This window comes from Erpetoichthys calabaricus, chromosome 10, assembly GCF_900747795.2.
Source record: "Erpetoichthys calabaricus chromosome 10, fErpCal1.3, whole genome shotgun sequence".
In the NCBI taxonomy this organism is placed as follows: Eukaryota; Metazoa; Chordata; class Cladistia; order Polypteriformes; family Polypteridae; genus Erpetoichthys; species Erpetoichthys calabaricus.
In genome coordinates, this window is record NC_041403.2 from 109609737 (window position 1) to 109616388 (window position 6652).

Genomic DNA, 6652 nt, shown 5'->3' on the forward strand with positions numbered 1-6652 from the left:
CCAGCCATGGACGGAACATCTTTTAGTTATACACATCATCAGATGCACTCATACCAGGCCAAGAAAGAGTTACCAATTAATCTAATGAGCAATGAGCAAAGAAAAACAACTTAAGGAGACTCAGGGAGAACATGGCATTATACACAGGCATGTGGGCATGCAGCTGGAGGCACCATAACCCAGTGAATTAAGCTAACCTCTCAATACAGAATGTTGATTTTGACTAATTGTCACCCATAGGACAAAATTTCTTTCTTATAAAAATAGAAAAGCTAGTGTTTGAAATTCAAAAAAAGAAAAAACAACAAAACCTTTGGTAGTTTGATGTCCTTGTATAAAAAAATGACACATCATACTCTGTAATAAATGTACTTATTTAACATGATATTGATTACCACACTGCTTTGCTCGGCCAAGTATATTCCACCTTTTTATGTGTAATTTTAGTTGTAGAAGTGTGAATTCTTTTGTCTAATGTAATCAGGCCAATCACCTCATATCCCTGGGAAAGATCACACTATTTACTCTGTGCACGTTCACAAGTGGAGGAATATCCTGATTGTATGCAATGCTAGTTTCCGAAAAAAGACTTCCTATCTCTACTCAAATAATGCAGCCTGTTCAATCAGTTTATAGAAGATAATAACTATGCCTGCATTCATGGACAGCCCAAGTTTGAGCCAAGAGTATAATTTTAGAAGAGATATGATAATACTAGAAATTGTTAACTTTTTTGGGAGGAAAGGATTAATGTTGCTGGCAAAGCTTATCTTGTTTTACATTACTGATGGAAAAAATAACCCTTTTCATATCTAATGCCACTAATAAATGCCTACATTTTCACACTGTGCATACAGGCCCATTCTAGTATTGTTCTATACTGAGTTCAATTTGTTATCCCAATAGACAGAACAAAATGTTCATACTATGGTGAAATTGTAAAGTATTTTGGACTTATAGGCTGGTTGTACCTGCATGTCAAGAACTGACAAATTCATTAACTACTAAGCCATCCAGGGGCAGGAATTTTTTCCTGGACTTTTAAAATGACTGCAGGTTTTCTGTCAAACCAATTTTTCCATCTGATGTCTATCCCTCCTACTAATTGAATTTCTCATTTAGTTACTTGGCTTGCTTCCGTATTCAGTCTGCAACCTCAGACAAGTCCATCAGTATGGGTTTTATTTATCTGTGAAGCGCAGAAAGAGGTACGTTGTTTTCATAAATATTAGGATACAACAGCCTACTACTACCTTTTAGTTCACTTTAGGTAGGATTCTGAATTTCCCATTCTTTCTTTTCTTAGTGCACAGACAATTATTAGCAAAGTACAAATGAGACAATGGCATTGGCTATTGAATACCATTTGTGCCGACATGAAATAAATAAAATGGTAATTATGAAATAAATCCCCACAATAAAAACTACACTGAGAATGAGTTCACGAAAAAAATATGTAATTAAACAAAACTAATATACTTATTATGAAATAGAATGTCATCATTTTATTTTGGTTCAATCATATAGATAACCTTACATTATATTATAGCAGGTATTTTTAAACAGTCTTGTTATTATTTCCCAATGCAACTTTTTCGGAGGGCACATTTCTGAATGTCTCTCTTTAAGCCCGGAGTTTTTATTTCAAAATGCCCTTTTTCATGATGACTTTTTCAAATGTCAGTCAAGACATACAACCCTATGGTACTGGTTAATCCTTTGCTGTCGATTACTTTTGCTTGTTTGTAAGCAGCAGGCCACTAAAGATCATTAGCACTACTTGCAGTCCAAATGGCAAAGACTTGGCAATTGGATTGAGGCAGTTAAGAGTTGGGACAGTGAATTTTGCAGATGACATAGAAAGAAAGCTTTGAGATTTTGGGAGGAAATTTAATTCAGAAGTAACATGTACTTTTTATTAGTGATGTTTTTAACACCGTTAAAAATTAAATTCATTCTTCCATCCATCCATTATCCAACCTGCTATATCCTAACTACAGGGTCACAGAGGTCTGCTGGAGCCAGTCCCAGCCAGCACAGGGCACAAGGCAGGAAACAAACCCCGGGCAGGGCACCAGCCCACTGCAGAAATTCATTCTTATGTTGCGCTATTATGTTTTTATTGTGGGCACACTGCAAAAAATGAAATCTTAACAAGCCAGACAATCTTGAAAACAAAATAATAGATCTTGTTTTTTTTCATTTTAAGAATAAGTGACTTGGGTAGATTTGTATGTGTAAGATATATAATCTAATTTTTAGAAAATTTAACAAGTTAACAAGTTAAACTTTCTCACTATATTGGCAGATAATTTTGCTTGATTCTAATACCTTTTTCTTGTTTTTTATTTATTTTTTCTCATTTTTTCACACTGATTTTTTGCAGTGCACCATCACTTTTGTGATTTTTGTTTGGCCTGGTTATCAAGCTGTTGCTAGGGAGGGTCAACAGGAAGTGTGTGGTGCGTGACATCACCTGGTCAAAGATATAGTGATCAGTGTCCTACAATTCCTGATTCTCCATGTTGGTGAATATTCAAAGAAAAACTCCAGTGTTAATCAATTTGTCTTTCCTGATATCCTGATTAGAAATTCCTTTCTGATTTCAACTATGATTTTAGTTTGTCATTCTGGCACAGGTTACAGATTCTACTGGTTTCCAATTTTCCCTACCTCATTTATTTACTTGCTTTTTGTGTAATGATTTTGACTACTTTTTTGACTACTACCTGAGAGAGTAACCATGGAGCTCATGGCTTTTTTTCTATGTATTGTGCCTACTTGACCACACGGTAATATCCAAACTATTCAGAAGCGACGTTTGCACTGTTTTGTGTTTGTTGTATCTCACACCCTCATACACCTTTATCATAAGAGCATCCCTTATCTATGATGGAGCGTTCGATCAGAAGCAAATATGAAGCTGGTTTAAATTAAACGTCATTGAAGTAGCGAAAGAAATTGGTAACTGCAGTGCTGCAACAAAATTCAATGCATCTGAGAAACTGATTTGAGATTGGAGAAGGCAAGACGATGTAAAAGCACTTTGAGCTACATTTTTTGTATGAAAATGTGCTATATAAATAAATGTTGTTGTTGTTGTAAAAAAAAAAATTTAAGTATCACATTTTTGAATGAGCGTATAAGTCGGGGTTTGATTTTATGAATGATTTTTCGGGTTTCAAGACCCGACTTATGCGTGAGTATATGCGGTAATTGACTCTCTGGCACTTACCCTGGCCCATTTCTGACATTGAATCTATCTCCTGTTTGGATTATTACACTTGTGCTGCTATAATCCCATGTAGCCAGTATAAATGTGAAAATTGGAGAAATCATCCAAAGAAAGAAAGAACAAACAACATGTTCATTTTCTTTAGAAATACAGAAAAGGTAGACATTTCTTTTGGAGAAAATTGAAAACAAGATCAAGCTACCTAGTTATGTAATTTCGTCCATTAAAGCAAAATTTGACTTCTTATTAAGGAATGACTTGCTTTTATGCATGGCTAAGACAGGCATGAAATAATATTGATAAAAAGATTGGGAGACGGACTCATAAACCAGAAACAGCCCAAAAGTCAAAACCGGAATGTCAATGGATCAAGACATCAAACTAATTCACTAAACGAGAATTTAAATTCAAGAATTATAAGCGGAAGACTCAGGAACCAATGGTATCAAACGCAGTTTAAAAGACTCTAGAACTGTTTATCCACACACTTGACTGAAATGGCTGCTGAATGCTTGAGTTATAAAGGCTCACGTGTGATGTCACAATATGCGAACTTCGAGGACATGTCAGCAACTGACTAATGTGACACTAGCAACAGAACCACAAAATGACGGTGACCCAAAACCAAAACGATGCTGTGATAAGCTGTTAACAAAAGTTAAAGGAATGCTCTACCTAAAAATGCATATGCTAAGAACGTATAAAGAGCATGCACTTTTTGCTAAAACATTTTTAATATTTACTTTGATGATAAACAAGAAAGAGGCATTCCCATAATACTGCACGTTTGAATTGAAGACAGGGCTTTTGACCAGCAAATACTGTAAGTGGGAATGCAAATTCATAGTTTTATGGGAACGTAACATGAGTTATGAGAATTTTTTCTTATTTTCATGAACTGTTTCTGCATCATTTGCCGTTGGGCAGAATAAGTCATTATGTTCTATTATAAACTATTTTCTCTTATTTTTCATGAAAACATTAGATTCAAAATTTTTCCGGGCCACCGGTACAAACTACATCATGTTTTAAGTAATATAAAATTTAAAATAAATAAGAAGCACAAAATAATCATACATTCTGAATGTACAGGATTAAAACTTTATTTTGAATATATATATTAAAAAAAAAAAAAAAACTTAAAAATATGCCATGTTGCAACCTTTAGAAAGAAAAGCCAAAGCTACCGCAGCACACCAGCATCAAGACTGCCTACCCAAAGTAGTTTACATTGTTTGATTAAAATTCCAGACAATGTCCCAGCATTTATGTCTATTACCAACTGAAGCTGCCCCTTTTGTCATGCTATCTAATCTGTGCAGGAGATGGGATTTGCCCATGCAGCCACAGCTCAAGATGGCTACTAAAAGCCACATTACTTTGGAAATGACAACTAGATGGTATAGCTGTTCTTTTATTTCTGGAATTTGAGCAAGTAAAATTAAAAAAGTAAAAAACTAATCATTTGTGACTGAAGGGAGTCTTTGAAGAGGGGGTTTTATTTTTTTGTTCATCAGACTCAAAGATTGTACTTGATGTTTTCAAGGATAACATGAGTAAACAGAGTATGTAATTCCCAGAGCACTTTCTTTTTAGTTGTGTGCAGGGGTCAGAGTTGGAGGGCCCCTCTCCTACATTTTTAAAGCCAATTCAAAAAGAAAAACAATCTGAAGCGTCAAGCACATCACTTTTTCTAAATAAAGCTGTGATTTAAGCAGTAAAATGTTGAAGGCCAAACAAAAAAAATTCAATCATTATCCCTGTAGAGCAAAAAGTTTTGGAGCAATACTACTTAAAATCAATAGGCTCCTAGCATTTTACATTGTTAATAACTGTGCCAAGTTTCATTTGAATTAAGTGATTCTTTTTACTTATTGTGCACGCACACGCCCACACAGACAGATTTCACTCTGAAAGTGTTCAAATCGTCTTCAGAGATCATGTAGTTCCCTTGAAAAATCAAAGCCAAAATTTGCACTCATTTACAATAATTTTCATATACATAGTATATATTAGGGGCGGCACGGTGGCGCAGTGGGTAGCGCTGCTGCCTCGCAGTTGGGTGATCTGGGGACCTGGGTTCGCTTCCTCCCACAGTCCAAAGACATGCAGGTTAGGTGGATTGGCGATTCTAAATTGGCCCTAGTGTGTGCTTGGTGTGTGGGTGTGTTTGTGTGTGTCCTGCGGTGGGTTGGCACCCTGCCCAGGATTATTTCCTGCCTTGTGCCCTGTGTTGGCTGGGATTGGCTCCGGCAGACCCCCGTGTCCCTGTGTTTGGATTCAGCGGGTTGGGAAATGGATGGATGGATAGTATATATTATATAGTGTATTTTATGCACAGTACATATTTCTATCTATCTATCTATCTATCTATCTATACAGTCATATGAAAAAGTTTGGGAACCCCTGTCAGCCTGCATAATAATTTACTCTACTTTAATAATAATAATAATAATACATTTTATTTATATAGCACCTTTCTCATGCTCAAGGCACTTCACAGAGTTTAAGAAAGAACAGCAGGGTATACAGTACAAAGCATTGTACTAAAGCAGATAAATAAATAAAGAAGAGTAAGATGGTAGTAAGATTACATCTTGCCTGAAGAAGGGGCCTGAGTTGCCTCGAAAGTTTGCATATTGTAATCTTTTTAGTTAGCCAATAAAAGGTGTTATTTTGCTTGGCTTTTCTCTACATTCATAATGGATAACACGGTACAACACCCTAGTACTACAGAAGAGTAAGACAGTAAATTCAGAGAAAAGCCTAACAAACAACATAATTGATGGTCTAGCACATACACACAGGTTACATGAGCATCTTGACATAGAGGTAACTGAAAGAAGGGTAATAAAGTCAGGTAGAGCTAAAAGCCTTCCTGAACAGATGAGTTTTGAGTTGTTTTTTAAAAGATCAGCTGATCTAATTAATTTCGGTAAGTTATTCCAGAGTCTGGGCGCTATACAGCTGAAGGCCCTGTCACCCATGGAGTGTAGATTAGTGTGGGGTAAAACAAGAGTCAGAGGACCTTAGTGGGCGGACAGGCACATAGTGATGGAGAAGGTCACTGATGTAGTTTGGCTCAAGGTCGTTTAAAGCTTTGTAGGTTATTAGTAGAATTTTATATTCAATTCTGTAAGACACAGGGAGCCAGTGAAGGTGAAGCAAGATGGGTGTTATGTGCTCGCTGCTGCTGGTCCATGTAAGGACTCATGCCGCCAAGTTTTGAATAAGCTGGAGCTGTGATATAAGATTAGAAGGGGCACCTGCCAGTAGGGAATTACAATAATCGATGCAGGATGGGATAAAAGTATGGACAAGTTTCTCAGCGTTAGAAAAGGAGAGGAAGGAGCAAACATGTGACATGTTACGGAGGTGAAAGTAAGAAAGTTTCTTAATGTGATTTATGTGGGCGAA